We start from the raw sequence: 17,717 nt of genomic DNA on the forward strand, positions 1-17,717 counted from the left end.
TTCTTTTATTACGTAAGACAAAGTTTCAGTTCAGTGCACTTCATGAACCTACTGACTGCTTACTCAAAATTCAGCATCCCTCTCTCACTAACTAGACACAACTTGGCAGCATAAAGACATTGACTCAGTAACTAACCCTCCACCTTCACCCAGCTTAAGTAGGGCTGGGTGGCCCCTGCTTATACCCAAGTCATGGTTGGAGGCAGGCATGTAAATGCGTACTGCTCCCGAGCTGGACTTGTTGAATCTTCTGCCATGCCCACCTCCTGGACCTGGGCAAAGGAGGAGTCTGAGTCAGTCCTGTGCTCTCCCTCTGTGAGAGAAGAGGTGCCTGGAGGCAGCAGTGGAGTAAGAGTAAGGGGCAAATCTGGGGGTTCCATTTGGGGGGGTGTCTGGGATGGCTGAAGGTGGCCTGTCAATGCCTGGAGCGGGGTCTGCTTCAATGTCCCCCCTTCACTGGGTCTTTCCACAGCCAAGATTACCCAGTCCAAGTCTTCCTTCCCCCCCTGGGTGTCGGTCCACCCCCGGCTAGCATGGCTCACAACAGAACTATAGGCGGTGTTGGCGTTAAGCAGGACCCACAGCAGGCGAGCGGCCGCTCCGCCCGGGCTGCTCGGGGCGTCAAGCTGCAGGGGCAGAAGGAGAAACGAGCGGAGCAAAAACGGAACTCAGGGGACGAAAGCGAATATGGGTCAGCCAGTGTCTTCAACTCTTTTCCTCGTGCTGGTGGGGCTTCTGGGGGAGTTGTTCGGAGTCGCTCGGAGTCTTCCCGAACACCACCAGTATAGCGGGACTTTTCATGAGGAACACGGTGCAGGAGCACAACGTGTTCTGATTTGCATTTTCCAGGGGAGTCTATGCCATCTTTGGATTCTATGACCAGATGTTGATGAACACACTGACATCTTTTTGTGGGGCGCTGCACACGTCTCCATCACTCCCAGTTTCCCAACTGATGCTGATGTGCAGTTTGTCATGCAAATGCGCCCCACCCTGAAAGGAGCCATCTTGAGCCTTCTGATTTATTACAGCTGGGAGAAGTTTGTGTACCTCTATGATACAGAAAGAGGTTTGTGGCATGTACTTGGTAAGCCTAACAACGACTGACCAATACTTGAAAGAGACATGTTAGTAAGGAAACTTAAACGTAGACCATTTTTGTATTTTGTATTTAACTTTTGTAAATTGTATTTTGTTAATTGTACTGTTTTATTGTTGTATTTTATATTGTATTTTTATACTTGTGTTTTTGTAGGTCGCCTTGAGGGCCTTTGGCTGAAAGACAGGGTATAATTAATTAATTAATTAAGTAACTAAATTTAATAATAATAATATAGCTCTGTGAGGGGGAATAGACATCTCCTAACAAATCTCAGCACCCCTAACAAACTATAATTCCCAGGATTCTTGCTGGAAGCCATGACTGTTTAAAATAGTGTAATAGTGCTTTACATGTATGGTGCAGATGTGGCCAGAGTCTTCCATTGCACTCAAGGATAGCTGGCTAGCTTTAGAAGTGCAGGGCAGGCTGCAGTGCACACAGCTCTGTCTATTCTTCAATCTATACTGTCTATACTGTCAATCACACATTGAGCCAGTGTGGTGTCGTGGTTAGACTATTGGACTAGGACCTCAGAGACAAGAGTTTGAATCCCTACTCAGCCATGAACCTCACTGGCTGACCTTGGGCCAGTCACTGCCTCTCAGCCTAACCTACCTCACAGGGTTGTTGTGAGGATTAAATGAGGAGGGGGAGAACCATGTATGCCACCTTGAACTCTTTGGAGAAAAGGTGGGATGTATATAAAATTAGTTAATTAATTGTAGCATAGGGGAAAGTATTTGGGTAAGTAGGCCAATGAATCAGGGGTGGAGACCATTTTTGGCATAATCTTTGTCAGTTCCCACCCCCTTGGGCCCACTTTGGCAGGTGGTGGGACAACCCATCTGTCAATCACTTGATTATTGTGCTGGATGATTGGTAGGTGGGTTGTTCTGCCCACCTGCCAAAGTCTCTTCTGTAGCACTTCCCAAGCACCTGAGAACCAGGTGGTGGTTGTCAGCCGCTTGGGCACCACAGAGCAAGGGGCTTTGTCAGCCCTATGATCAGTGTGTCCCAAGCGTCAAGTATAGGGCTGGCAAAGCTACTTTCTATGGGGAACTCGGTCACACAGTTGATCCAGCAAGCTTGAACTCATGGCCCATTAGCTGATGGGTGGGGACTTCAAACCTGCATTCTGCGGGGATCAACTCTGTGATCAAGTTCCCCGTAAGGAACTTGGCCACAGAGCCAATTCAGCCACATCTGTACCTACCCCACACCTGACATCACATATGTCATCAGGTGTGGGGCAGATGGGCATGATTTGAGGAAAATGACCTCTGAGGCTCAAGTGGAACCCATGCCAGGTCAGATTTGGCCCATAGGCCAGAGGTTCTCTACCCTCGCTTAAGATGCTACAGCAGCACCATGAAAGCCAGATTTTCATGTGTTCATCCTTGCCACTGCAATAGCATTTGAAGACCACAGCCATGATGGATGGGGCCAATTGAACACATCCTTACCATGTAATAAATGCCAGCCAAGATTGGTCAATAAGGACATGTACAATTGGCCCAGTTTGTGAGGGCATGTAAATGCTGCAGCATTTGCTGTTGGATAAAGCTACAGAAAAGTGGCTCCCATTCCATTGGCGTAATATACAAAAGGAACCTAAGTGATTCCTTGGGGAGGGTCCATAACTCAGCCATAGAGCCCATGCTTAGCTTGCAGAAGGTCCCAGATTCAGTCCCTGGCATTTCCAGTGAAGGATTGGGTTGCCTGTCCGAGGCTCTTGAGACTCAGAGTAGACAATACTGTGCTAAATGGACATAAAGGCTTTCCTGCTGAAAGGCAGCTTTTTTCTTCCTAAATTTGAAGCCAGGATATGCAGGCTGCTTTCAAAAGTTTCATAGGTGGCCCATCCGTGGTGCTATTGAGTGTGTTGGAAATATGTAAGCTTGCTGGCATGTAGAAGAACTTAATTTATCATGAGCTAGCTGATAAACAGCAGAGTAAAATTTTCTTAATTTCATTTCTGGGCTCTTGAACACAATTCAGAGAATGTAAAAGCCCATTAGAAAAGCTGTAGTTTGGTATCATGGTAACACATAATTAATTAAAAATACAGTGGGAGGCATCTGTGGGGTTAAATAAGTATATGAGAGAAATAAAAGAATTGGATTAAGAGGAGAAGAAAAGCTCTGGAAAAAAGGGACGGTGTTAGCGCCATTAGAAAAGGAAATGAAAAATGCAAAGGGGGAGGGAGAGTGAGGTGTAGATCAAGCAGCTCAGATCTTCCCAAGGAGCATCGGGTGTTTGAAGTCCGCAGAGATAACACGCCTTGTCCAATCCTCTTCAAAGATCAGAGTGCAGAGAGTGAAAGGAAGAGGAGAAGAAAGAGAAGGGGGAAAGTGAATGAGGGGTAGACTATGGAGCTATTACCTTGCAAATGAAAAAGAACATTGCAGAGACTGAGAGGCTTTGTCCTGACAAAGTGAAGTAACTGTGAACAGCAAAGAAAAACCAAAACAACCACCCTTCATCAGATTTTGAGATTGGGGGACTGGATGGTTTGTTTTGATGAAGGCAGAAGGATCCAAAGATCATGCTAATAATGAGTAGACAATTTAAGGAGAGAACATCAGTAACGTAGTGGCCATTTACCTTCCATTCTCTTTTAGAATAGGACAGCAAGATCAGTCGGAGGCTGCTTTTCACTAGATGTCACTTTCCAGGAATTAATTAAATGTGCACATTCATTTAATGTAACGTAACCCTGATGGTGTCTTTCTTTCCTTTTCTTTTTAAGAGAAAAGCTCTTTTGGGATGGAATGGTTTATAACACAGGAGCAATGATCCACAAATGACTAAGCCTTGCTGCCAGTGGCAGATGGTGGCTCCATGTCAGCGGAGCAGTGGAATCCACTCTGGGTTTTAGTCTGAACTTTCAAAGAACTGTCCAAGGTGCTTGAACCTTGGACAGCTCCTTGAATGTTCAAACTAAAACCCAGAGCGGATTCCAGTACCACACTGATATGGAGCCACCATCCACCACTGCCTGCTGCTTTTCCACTATGAACCATTCCCTGCACTGGCCACCACTTCCCCTCTCTGTGGGGTTCCAAATATATGCCTATAAGAATAAACTCACCATTAGAGCATCAGAGTTGGGGGGAGGGAAGCAGCTGGGGAATCAATTCAGAGCAGAGAAGTGGTGGGCAGGAAAATAGTTAAATACCAGTTCACTATCACTGTGTCTCCACTCTAAACAGCCTGCAGTGAAGCAAGTAGAGTAGAAATTCGATCCAGTTTGCTAATTTTCACTTTCCAAAACAGTATGTGAATTGAAACACAGCCATCCTTCAAAATTTCCTTTGAATTTTGCAGGGCAGTTCTAGAGAAATGTGTACAAAAATGCATATACCAAGGTAAAGTGTACATAAACATGCCTACAAGTGAAAATTACATGCAAAAATAAATTATACTAGCGCGTTACTTTGTAAAAATATGCATAAGACAAAATTGCATACAAACTGTGTATTTTTTTTAAAAAAATGCAAACTGATGTGGAAATGTGAAGAACTGAAAATTGAAAAAATGAGAAACTGAGACAAACCAAAAGTGACAAATTTGCTCATTCCTAATATGAAATGTTCACTTCTAAAATGCATTTTGATTCATGGAGCAGAACTTCACACATGAAAAAAAACCACCATAGATTTGAAGGGGGCCCTATAGGCCATTTTGTCCGTATCTCTGCTCGGTGCTAGAACTTCAGAGCTAGAGCATCCCCAACAGATTGCTGCTTAGCCTCTGGTTGAAGACCAATAGGGTGGAAGAGCCCATCACTCCTCTAGGTAATTGGCTATATGAACAATTCTTTATTTCAGTGTTTACGATAGAGTTGAAAGGGATCCACAGAAGGGACAAAATACAACACATTGAGTAGCAGTGGGCTATACAAAAGTGACACAATATGTCATTTTTTACAATACATAGCAAGGATCCTGACATTAAAGAGAGTTTTCTTTTACAACAGATAGCACATGTTACATCTGATTTCAGCTGTTTTAATGTTGATAGAACTTATGGCTACTTACACATGCTGGCCCATCTTATGGTTCTGCTACACTGACCTGGGCTAATGCCAGGATCACGTATTTGTGATCATACACACTCTCAATGTCGAAGCAGGAAATACGAAGATATGTAACAATACTGACGGATAGCCCTACAATGTCCCTAGCAACTCTATCAACGTTCATCAACCAATATGAAAATGGAAATGGACTGCCTTCAAGTTGATCCCGACTTAAGGCTACCCTATAAATAGAGATTTCATAGTAAGCGGTATTCAGAGGGGGTTTACCATTGCCTTCCTCTGAGGCTAGTCCTTCCCAGCTGGCTAGGGCCTGGTCAGCTTGCCACAGCTGCATAAGCCAGCTCCTTCCTTGTCCGCAACTGCCAGCTGGGGGGCAACTGGGCTCCTTGGGACTACGCAGCTTGCCCATGGCTGCACAGGTGGCAGGGCACATAACCCCTCAGCCACTCACTGTGGGGGTGATCTTTAGCTGGCCCTTGTCACCCAGGAGACACGAGCGGGGATTTGAATTCACAGACTCTGGACTCCCAGCCAGGCTCTCCTCCCCACTGTGCTATATCAGCTGATAATACCCCACATTTGCTATAGTTCAAGGTACCCGTCGTTGCGTGTAGCAATGTCACAAACACCAAAATTATGTCACGGTCCACACCACCACTCAATGCACAATTGTGCTGCCATGGAAGCCTTGCAAGAACAAAAAGGAAGCAGCCCCGCAGCGGAGCAAGTCTCTTAGGATTTGCTTGTGATGTGCATGACACTAGGAGTGGGGAATATTCTTGAGTGTTGAATGGCTGCCTGGTTGCCTGTGGAGAAACATGAGATACATTGGGATAATGTAACAGCTGCAACAGAGCGGTTCTGTGACTGAGTGCTCATTGGAGTTTAGCAGGTTTGAGAAAAGGTTCAGCTAATGCTGCTGTTACCTGCTTGTCCTGCCTTTCCATACATCCCATTCCCATTCCCCACTCTCCCCTTATTAGTCCCCCCCATATTAACGTTGATACACATGTTGGGGCAGATCCAGCGCTCATTCTGACAATATTCTCTGCAATTATTGAAATAACTTGTATTCCAAAGCTGTTTCTGGTTATTGCTTATTGTGCTCCATGTGCCCCAGATCTGATTCAACAAGAAAAACTTGATCATAAGTGTTTGGCCCACAAGCGGTAATTATGGATGGGCGTAATCAGTGCAGTTTTGGCAGAAATTTGAGCACCAAAATGGGAGTAGATTGAGGGAGAAGTATCATAATCCACAGGGGAGGAGCTCTATTTTTTAGCATCTTCTTGTGGTTTTTCCAGTCACATGGAAGTGAAGATACATAAAGACATATGTGCATAGGCTCCTCTTTTTAAACTTTCACAGTGTGAACATCAGGGATGAGGCCAGTGATGTCAAGGGCAGGGGTAGCAGGTATGGTCCTCCCTTCACCAGTAGAGTAAGTGCCTGAAGAGCAATGAATGAATAGGACTATGGTGCTTGGATGAAACAATAGAGGTGCAAGAGCAAGCCTAAAACCTGGATTTTAAAAGGAAGCTGATACATCCTGAAATGTTGGTCAATATCTGAATAGAAGTTGCAGGATTCATTTTGATTTTTTGCCATGTTATATCGCAATTCAAGATTCCTCTGAAACTTCACAATCATAATACATTGGATTTACCAGGGTTTTGAAGCCTGTACAGTGGGGAGCTGTGGAATCCAAAGCTTATAAACAACCTAGTAGGTTCATGAACTAGGGGTCCCTGTACAAGTCTGGCCCCATGTGGGTGTACTTCCTCTCTCACACATACATGCACATCACTAATCCAGAGGCGAGAGATGTGTGTGAAGAGAGTAGAATTTGAAGCAATGGGGCACTTTGGGAAGTGGGAATGTGGGCCATCCAAACACTCCCCAGATTCCAATCACAAAGGGCTATCCAAGAAATCTCACTGCTGACTTGGGACCAAATTCCTTTTGATTTCCTCTGCCTCATTAATGCTAAAGAAAGTGCTTAACAGGGAGGGGAGAAATCCATTTTCTGAGTCCACCTTTGCTTTTTCAAAGTTCTAGGCAGATGAGGAAGCTTGGATGTCTTGAAAGATCAAGAACTAACATGTAGGCATTTACCCACCCATCCACACACACACACTTTCGAGACCTCATAAAAGTCTTATTTGAAAAAAGAAAAGAAAAACTTCTGTTGTGACAAACAAGATTACTTTCTGACTTACAGGCAATATGATGTCTGCAGTGGCATGTTGTATTTAAACTTGGCAACCCCGAGCCCATCCTTTCATCATCCATGAAGATCATCCTGTGTCCTTGGCCAAATTGTTTTCTCCCTGCCAAACTGTCTCACATGCCTGTGAAGATGAATGTGGCAAGAACCACAAAGCATTAAAAATGGTTTCTCTAACCAATCATTTCTATTTTCCCTTTCAAATCAAGCACAGCCTCGTTCATATCCAGTCATCACTGTGCAACAGAAAGGTCTCCAAAATGGATAGGCACATAAAGCATGCAGCTATAGAGCAATGGGGGTGTAAAATAAATGCTCCCCCCCGCTCAAATGGACCCATATTGATGAGATCTAAATAAACAAGTCTTTATTGTGTTCAACGTGACATAACACACGGAGCTGGCTGTATGTGTGTTTCCTAAAACAGTTCTGAGCATACTGGGTGCAATCCACCAAGTGCTGCTACTTGGTAATCTCAGCCATTTCAAGACCTACAGAAAGAAATTGAATTGCATAAAAGCCATGCTTTAGAGCTGCTAGAGGATTATTTGAGCTTCATGATTAGTGGTAATGCCCAAGCCAGTTCCAGAGGAGTACATCTGCTCATTTCCATATGGCTTCTGTCTAGAAATGTATATAGCAGAGACGGGGAACTTGTAGCCCTTCAGATGTTGTTGGACACTACCAGTCTCATCATCATTGATCATTGGCCATTGCTTGGTGGGTCTGATGGAAGCTGAAGTCCAACAACATTTGGGGGTTCCTCATCCCTGATATATAGCATGATCCTTCCACTAGTTTCTAAAAAAATAGCATGAATACAGCAGAACACTTTGCAAAATGAGAAGTGAATTACTTTTTGTAATAGTGAGTGAAATTCCTATAATCCTCATTCAATTTCTGAGAACCACAAGCAGGGGAAGTCTTGTGGATAGTGCCACCACTAGGTGCTGGCTGGTTGGCATTAATCTGTGACAGGGCCTTCTTGGTGGTAGTTCCCCATTTGTGGAATGGTGAGATGCATCTGCCTCCCTCATTATCAACTTTCTAAAGGAACTTTAAAAAGTTCTTGTTTACCTAGGCATTTGATGGCGAAAAGATACTGTGCCTGGCAACCTTGAAATTATCAGCTGTGAGGGTATGTGGCTGTTTTTAAATGTTTTAAATGTTATTAATGTTTTTAGAAGTTTTAAATGTTTTATTTTAGTTTAGTTTTATTGTTTTGCCATTTTGGTGTTTGCTGCCTGTGCAGGATAGAAATTTAGGGTGGCATCCAGCTAAATAGATCCACTAGCAAAAGGACTTTTGGCTGCACAAATGCATTTCCCCTCCCTCTCCTCTCTCCATGTGCCCCATGCCCCCCCCAAATATCTTCTGGGCTTTTCCCCAGCCCTTTAGAAAAGGTTTGGAGAGGGCACCGGGGCACATGGGAAAAGGAGGGGGTGCAGTTCCAATGCACCAGTGGAAATTCTTGCACTAGAGAGTTTATTTTGTTGGGTGCCACTCTTAAGAAACAAATAAATAAAGTTGACAACTCCAGAACCTCCCGCTCTAATTGTCCTTTGAAATGACAATATTTAATTATAGTGATTTAGAAATCACAGATGGAGCCTAATACCAGTACAACACAGCTCAATCTGTAATGTTTCCAAGCATTTTCTTCTCACTTAACAAGCTCTTCCAATGCATTATAAATACTTGCAAAGTTCCAGGAGTTTTCATTCATGGATAGTCACAGTGAACCAAGTGAAAGTAATTGACATGACCCATATTCCCTGATGGGCGAGTCGGAGTCAGAGACTGGAGAGAGTATTGTTATGGCTCCTTAAATCTAACCAGAGAGCCTGTAAGGACAGCATGAACATTGAACCAAGGACAGCATAAGTGAAATTACTGCCATAGATGTCTACAGAATAATGTATGGATGTATTTTAATATGTGTTTCTATTGGATTCATTTGTTTCGGCTTTGTTTATTTTCTTGATGCTTCTGAGTGGAGCAATAAAAAAAGATGAAAGGCAATATGAGCCTGGAGAGAAGGAGGTAGAATAATAAAGCTGCAGTTATTAATGATCTGTCCTGCTTGGTGCAATAAGATCCTGACAGCTGTCAGGTTACAGACACATCAGACCTCTTGTGAAATGTAGTGAGACTATCACAGGGCTGTTATAATTCTTGGGCAGTTGCAAAGGTCCAACCTTGGAAGTCTGACAAGCCCTGTGGAATTATGAATTGTTTAATAATAAGACAGAGGACTTTTATTTGACAATGGAGAGAGGAATTGACCCTGTGGACTATGTGTCCTTCCAGTCCACTTTATGTTGCAGCATTTAGCTGCTTGCACAATTCGTGGTGGGCCACAGGAGCTAGCCTTGATTAGAGTTGCCAGTGAAATTTCATGCAAAGCAAAGTGGGAAGAGAGTTTGGGGGTGCCCCTTCAGGCAGAAATACCTGAGGAATTTGAAAAGAAGACAAAATTAGATGAGTTTAAAAAAATATCCTTTAATCCTCCTTAGCTGGTCAGCAGATTTTTCAATTAAGGCCCCATCTGCACTATACTTTTAAAGCAGTATTATACCACTTTAAATAGTCTTGTCTTATTCCATAGAATCCTGGGAATATTTTCAGCAGTGGGGTAACATGATGGCAGTGCCATGCCGCAGTGAGGAATTGTGCTGCTGCATTTTGCACCAGCTGCAGCTTCTGGACCAACCTCAAGGGCAGCCTCACATAGAGTGTATTACAGTAATCGAGCCTGGAGGTTACCAGTGCATGGGCAACAGTGGCCATGCTATCCTGGTCCAGAAATGGCTACAGCTGTCTTAGTAGACGAAGCTGGTAAAAGGCACTCCTAGTCTCTGAGGTACTTGGGCCTCTAGCAACAAAGATGGATCCAGGAACACCCACAGACTACGAACCTGCTCTTTCAGAGGGGCTACAATCCCATCCAAAGCAGGCAATTGACCAATTATCTGAACTCAGGAACCACCAACCCACAGCGCCTCCATCTTGCTAGGATTCAGACTCAGTTTATTGGTCCTCAACCAGCCTACCACCAAGTCCAGGCACTGTTCCAGGGTTTGCACAGCCTCTCCTGTTTCAGATGTTACAGAGAAATAGAGCTGGGTATCATCAGAGTATTGCTGATGCCTCACCTCAAATCTCCTGGTGACTTAGATGGAACCTTTTAGATTCTTAATTGTACATCTCCTTAAGTGCCTTTTTAAGAAGTAAATTGATAAATAATTTTAAGAATGTATAATGTACCAATCACATGTGGTGTAATGATAAGGTTCAAATACCTACTCAGCCATAGAGTTCATTGGATGATCTTGGGCCAGTCACCATCTCTCTGCCTAACCTATCTCACAGGGCTGTTGTGAGTATAAAATGGGAGAGGAAGAGAACATGAGTTACTTGGAGGATATACATGTGCAATAAAATAAAAACAAAATTGTGACATGGCCCTGGAGCTACTTTCTTTCTATCTCTTCCCAGTTTTACTGTTCTCTTTTTCTGCAGTGTCAAGATGCAGGAAGCATGAACAACCTCGCTTATTAGATTATTTAATCTCTACTCCCCCTGCCCACCCCTGGAGTAGTCATTACTAGCCCTCTTTCATTCGGTCACCCAGTTCCAACTCCAGAGAGTGTTAGAAATTGCAAGCCAGTTGAATTTGATATACTTGCCCCCAAAGACATGCATTTAAAGTTTGAGATTGCCTTCAACTCACAGAATTTTAAAAAGGTTGCTTCTTTAGCCTTCTGGCTTATAATGAGTTAGCAGGGCAGACAATTCAGTCAGTCATAAGGCCCAGCGTGTCATCTTCCCCTAGAACAGAATCTGCATTCTAGCCTTCAAGGCCTCTGGGTTACAACAGCCATATGATCAGCAACCCATTAGACCAGATAAACTACATTAAAGGCCAGTTTGCTTGTGTTCATATTTCTCTTGCTAGTTACTGTTACATGAAATGTCTTTCTTGGCCATTGACCATTCACAAAGGAAAAATGGCCAGTCATTTCCAAATGATGCTCTTAAAAAAACAAAGATGGCCCAGTCTGTACCAAATGACATCCTCCCCAAAATGATAATTTTTTTGGGCACTCTGTTTGAGCTAATAATTTATGAGAGCATGAAAATAGCTCCACTGACAACCTTTCTGGCTGGTCAAAATACAAACCCAGCCTAATGTCTGGCTGTCACACTCCAGAATAATGTACATTTCTCCCCCAACAAATCAAACAGCTCTGCTCTCTCCCTCAGGCAACCTTTTCTTTATTACCGTCTACAGCTGTCTGCTGAGCCAACTTTTCAGTTTGGTACAATGACCCAGTGGTATACTACTGTAAATTCCCCAAGCTTATTCACTCTGTCTTTAGAACTGTGAATGTTGGTGGAGGCAGGGGCTTTATTTTTTATTGTGACAATAAATTCTCCTTGTGAGAGGACTAAGCCCTTCGGTAGTAGCATTGTAGGACAGAATAAGAGGAAAACACAGTGTTCATAATAGGAGCAACTGACTGGCTAGGAGGGGAGGCAAGAGATGTGTTAGCCTGACTGAACAATATTGGGAAGGCAGATTATGAGCATCCTCATACAATAATGAGTCTCATTCCTGGAAAACCATGATTCTCTGTATGGAATGCAAGCCTCCCTCAGGTGACGTAGCGGTACATGCAAGATTAGATGTGGTGAAGTCCAAAGGCCACATTCCTTCCCAGGCAGTCTTCCAGGGGCTGCATGCCAGTGGTGGTTGGCGTCAGAAGCAAAAAGTGGGTGGAGCAAGGGGTGCAAATCTTATCTTTGCACAACAGGCTACATTCCAGCCATGCAAAAGTCAAAGATTTCAACACACACATACACCACTCCATATCTTCACAAATAAACACACATGAAGATGGCATGAAGCAGGACTATCGATGGATGGGCCTGAGAACAGAGGGTGTGGCCTGGGAAGAGTTTAAAGGTCAGACAGAGAGGCCTGGAAGGCCGCAATCAGCTCCCGGGTCTGAGGTTTCCTACCCCTGTGCTAGAGGAAGGTATAACATCCTTTGCTCTTTTCTAGTAGCGACTTTCTAAGCTGAAACAGAATGCTTGCTTGCTTATTTATTTATTTAATAAGATTTGTATACTGCTTAATCGTAAAAACCTCTAAGCCAGTGGATCCCAAACTTTCCCCACCGCTGACCATTTCAAAATTGCTGAGGGTCTTTTGGCCGATCTTTTAATGATTTTCTTCTGCCTGCTGCAGCAATTGTAATGCACTGTGCTAGGTGTTGTATGATTTCTAATGGTATTTGTATTGCTTCCTGTATCTATTATATTGTATTTTATTTCATTACAGTTGGAATTCCATAGAATTCTACAGAATTCAAATTGCAAGTGTACTTCATAGATAGGTCGCAGACCACCTCAGTGAAGCTCACTGATGACCGGTGGTCCATGCACTGCAGTTTGGGAATCCCTGCTCTAAGCAGTTTACATTAGGCAAATCATTATGTGTACCATTGGTGCTTGGCTACCAGAGAAATGAAACATGTTTCCTTTTAAGGTTTTCTTGAAAACAACAGAGCTTATTTCAGTGGGAGTAGAATCTTTTGATTCAAGCAAGCCTAAGGAGTGGACATAATTCAGTGGCGTGAGCCCATACATAGAAAGACAGTCTTGGGTTCTATCCCTGCCAGTGAAGGGCAACCAAGATGATCTGGGCCTCAAGCAACACCCTTATGGAGAAAGATTACAATTATTTAGTGCAGAAGAAGCAAGTAGGAGGGGAGAAAGTGGACCAGGATACCAAGCTGTCTGCCTACCCCAGTAGAGACCATACCACCCTTTAAGACCTTCCAAGGAGACCCAGCTGGCCATTCTACAGTTAATGGATTGCCCCTGGATGACAACATGGATGCAGACCTTCTTGGTAAATTCTCTGGAATGCCCTTACTCAGGAAATTAGTAAGGTGAAGATCATAATTATCTTGAAATGCCTCTTTAAAAACTTAACCAAGTTTTCCTGGACTTTGACTTGTAGAGTTGTATCTAACATTGCTTTTCCACTTGCCCAACTGACTCCCAATTCAACGATAGAACTTCCTCTCATCCCCCCTGCAGTTTCCCATGGACCCTCAAAATCTCCTCCAGAGCAGCAGCTTTTTGTGGTACATGGGGAGAGGAGAGGGAGGAAAAGTCCCATTACATTACATGAATGGGACTTTGTGCAGTCTCAGATACAATCCTTATTTTTTTTTTCTGTTTTGTATATTGCTCAGATACACACACACACATACATGGCTTCTTCTGGAAGGAAGGAAGGGATATACATTTAATAAATACATATACATACAGTTTTGTTCTATTTTTTAATCTAATTTTTAGGCAATTTTATTGAATCTTTTCATTATTGTCTTAATGTAAATTTCTCACTTAGAGATATAAGCAGTATCATAAGTAAGTAAGTAAGTAAGTAAGTAAGTAAGTAAAATAGACACGGTGTGGAGAGAGTTGTGAATCAAAGGTGGATTTGTCTGTCTTATTTGTGTGTAAGGTATATAAATGCAATGCTATGCAATCAATCAATCCTCCCTTTCTCAAAATACTTCAGGTCATCCAGTGAAGCTGAATGACGAGATTATCAGGACAGGCAATACGAAGTACTTCTTCAAATACTGCATAGTTATTATGGAATTTGCTAGCACATGTATGTGATGATGGCCACCAGATTGAGCTCTCTCCAGGTGTTATAGTCATGAAAGGGGCAACACAAGTTTAGCCCTACCCCCATTATTGCACAGCTTGTTCTATCTTCCCAGTGAATATATACACTGCTTGTGTAGGCTTGTGTATATACTGCTTGTGTAGGCTCTCTGTGCAATTAAGTACTGTGACCTTCCAGGATTCTTAATTGTACAGGGTGCCTCTATAACCAGAAATGGCTCTCTGCTGCAAAAGTTATACTAGAACATGAGTAGGAATGGGGGAGAAATTCAATTTTGTTCACATTTAAAGCTGAATCTATCAAATCCACACTTTGCATAACAAAAGGAGAACTGACACACCGCCATCCTTTGAAATTCACACTTATCTGAATTTTGCGATGTAGTTCTCCAACTAAACAATGTTTACAAAAATTGCATAGAAAGGGGAAAGTGTGTATAAAAATGATTATATTGATGCAAGTAACATACAAACTTGCATTATACTGGGATAAATTGGATGGAAAAATGTGTACAGAACTGAATATTAAATGTGTTTATTAGGAGAAAGTTGCACTAATATGCTGAAGAATTTCCATGTGGATTTTTTTTTACAAAAATTTCAGATTGTTGCAGAAATGTGGAGAAGTAAATTTAAAACTGGAAAAATTATAAACTGTGAGAACCGAAATTGACAGATCCTTCCATCTCTAAACATGGGGCATGGCTTAAAGAAAGACCTTATAGCCCTTTTCTACTTGTGTTGATCCTTCATGGCTGAAGAGGGCCATAGGAGGCTTTAAATGGGATTAGAGAAACTCATGGTGGAGAAAACGATCACAAGCAGGAGGGGACTATTGCTCCGTGCCTTGCTTGTGGGCTTTCCACAGGCATCTGGTTGGCCACTGTCAAAAACAGGATGCTGGACTAAACAGGCCTTTGGTCTGATCGAGGGGGGTCTCTCCTTATAATTTTTATACTGTATTTCAATATACAACTATTAGGATGGCTTACAAAAGCTAAAATAGAAAAAACACAATAGGTCATCAGCAAAAATCATTAAAACAGCTGGATAAAAACAGAGGTGCTCTAGAGGTTGGACTGAGAAATACCACTGAGCAGTTTTTTTTAGATTATGTCACTACAAAGTGTCACAGAATAATAAAATAATAAAAAACAGCATAAAAATAAACAGCATAAAAAACCCAAGGGTAATATCCAACACTAGTCATACACAGAGCTGACCCACAGAAATCAATGGACTTAAGTCCATCAACTGGTTTAAGCTTACATGGCTTCCACTCTTTGACCCTCACAGCAATCCTGCCAGGTTGGTTAGGCTGAAAGAGTGAATGGTCCATTGGCTGAGCAGGGATTTGAACATGGGACTCCCCAGTCTGCCCAGCTGTCTAACCCAAGGGTAATCAGTGTGGTGCCCTCCAGATGTTGTTGGTCTTCAACATCCATCAGGTTGGGGATGATGCTGTTTAAGAATATCTGGAGGGCACCATGTTGGTGATGCCTGCTCTATACACTATACTATTTAGCTGCAAAACTAAATGGGTCAAAACATTTGTGGCATGGCAGAAAGTTGCACAGGATGAGATCAATCCCACTTATCACATTTGTGAATCACTGAGTAGATTCTTGCATTCCACATGGTTTATCAGGAATGCAGATCATTCAGAAAATTCAGCTTACATGCTGGTTAGCCTGCAGTTCACAGCACTAATATAACTGGGTTTTTTTTGCAGAGCAATCAAACATTAGGCTGAGACTCTGTAGCTACCTCTTAAGAACATTCCTTTACAACAGCTAAATACATACTTTATTGATATTCTGGTAGAAAATCATTCTAATAATGATGTTCTGAGATGAATGTAAAGGTCTGGCTGCTGAAGTGAAATAAATGTAATATCAATCAACACACTTATATTTGAATTATTTCATATCACTGAAAGCAGTGAGTGAAAACTGATGCATAAAGTCATGATGCTGAACATTTGGGTTTCTTCTTCTTTTTTTTTTTTTTTTTTACAATAATTTTTATTCAAATTTTCATAAAACATAGAAAACAAAATCATAAAACATTCAAAGACAAAAAACAAAACAAAACAAAAATGATTAAACAATAAAATAAAATAAAATAAAATGTTGACTTCCCATTTATCACATATCAAATCAGTTATAGGTCTACAATATATAACAATCCTGTCTCTTAAATCATATTATAAAATCACTTTCCTCCAGTAGTTATCTTAATTAATCATCAAATCTCATAAACATTACTTTATTCTTTCCACAAAAAGTCAAAGAGAGGTTTCAATTCTTTAAGAAATATATCTATCAATTTTTCTCCAAATAAACATGTCAATTAATCCATCTCGTTAATAATTATAATAATCTTATTGTCATAACCATAGTCCAAATAAACATTTCGATTAATCCATCTCATCAGAATCTGTTAGGTCCAATAATTTCAATAGCCATTATTCCATTATCCCTATTAGTTCCATCTTCCATCTTCAATAGTCCTGTTAAGTCCAGTAATTTCAGTGTCCAATCTTCCATTATCAGTATTCCACAATAATCTTGCTGTTGTAGCCATAGTCATATAATAAGAGTCTGATGGGAATTTCCTCTATCCCAAATATTTTCTTGCCATCCATTCTGAATAAGTTGCTGAAATACTGTTGTAAAGTCATATCTGTGTTCTTCTTTTTTACAAAATGCACTGGCTCATCTCTTAAGAGTTTTTCCATTGTCACATGGCTGCAGTTAATTCCATAGATTTTCTCTATATCAAGCTCCATCACATCATTCCAGTCCAGAAGATTATCCAAGCCATTGATAACTTTATCTCTAATATCTTCATTAATTTCTTCAGAGATAACGTTAAATTCCAAACAGTAGATTTTATTTCTAAAATCCATAAACTCCAGATCTTTTTCCAATTCCACATTTGTTCCAATCTCCAGGGCTTGTATCTTCCCTTTATTTTTTCTTTTCTCATCTCTGATCTCATTCTCCTCTCTCACAGGGTCCCCTATTTCTTTAAGCTCCTGCGTCATTTTGCTCAGTTCAATTTTCAGCTCCTTACTACCCTGTCGCAGGGTTTGTTTCGTTATCTCAATCTCATCCATTATTTTCTGAAACATAATTACTTCCAGATTCTCAGCCACTTTCTTGATTGCCATTTTTAAAACCACGAAAACAAAGCAAAACAAAAATAAAGAAGAACCACTTCTTATTTCAGCAACAATTGGGTTAATATTCCAGGCTTGATGACATCACAGTATAAACAGAGCAACCTGCCTTATCTCTCTTGTGCAAGAATGCAAAACAAATTTAGTTCCCAGCATCAAAACAGTTAGTGGCGTCGTGAAGAAGCAGATTCGTCAAAATAAAATAGACCAAAAAGAGAATAGTCCCAGACAATATAATATTCCTCGGAATAGAAATCAGGAATAGAAATCCCTCTTCTGTTTATTATCTTTAGAATGCACTTCCAGGACAGCTTTTTGCGACAGAAACAGAGATAAGCTGTTAATTTCGTGAATAACAGAGAAGAGCTATATCTCACCCAGAAGTTGTCCAAAGCCGATCAATCTGACAAATCTCCTTTTGCTGCAACAATTTAAACCAAGTAAAAAA

General features: G+C 41.7%; 2 long non-coding RNA genes across 2 annotated transcripts; one reads left to right on the plus strand and one right to left on the minus strand.

The window, feature by feature from the left end:
• Positions 1-4,974: 4,974 nt before the first annotated feature.
• Positions 4,975-10,750, minus strand: LOC133377577 (uncharacterized). Its single transcript, XR_009760739.1, has 3 exons — positions 10,678-10,750; positions 7,364-7,495; positions 4,975-5,950 (listed from the first exon to the last, which is right to left on the minus strand). It is a non-coding gene; the product is annotated as an uncharacterized LOC133377577 (long non-coding RNA).
• Positions 10,751-12,241: 1,491 nt separating this feature from the next.
• On the plus strand, positions 12,242-15,992 carry LOC133377576 (uncharacterized). The gene is made up of 2 exons (XR_009760738.1): positions 12,242-12,413; positions 12,719-15,992. It is a non-coding gene; the product is annotated as an uncharacterized LOC133377576 (long non-coding RNA).
• The last annotated feature ends 1,725 nt before the right edge of the window (positions 15,993-17,717 follow it).

The sequence above is a fragment of the Rhineura floridana genome, chromosome 2 (genome assembly GCF_030035675.1).
Source record: "Rhineura floridana isolate rRhiFlo1 chromosome 2, rRhiFlo1.hap2, whole genome shotgun sequence".
In the NCBI taxonomy this organism is placed as follows: domain Eukaryota; kingdom Metazoa; phylum Chordata; class Lepidosauria; order Squamata; family Rhineuridae; genus Rhineura; species Rhineura floridana.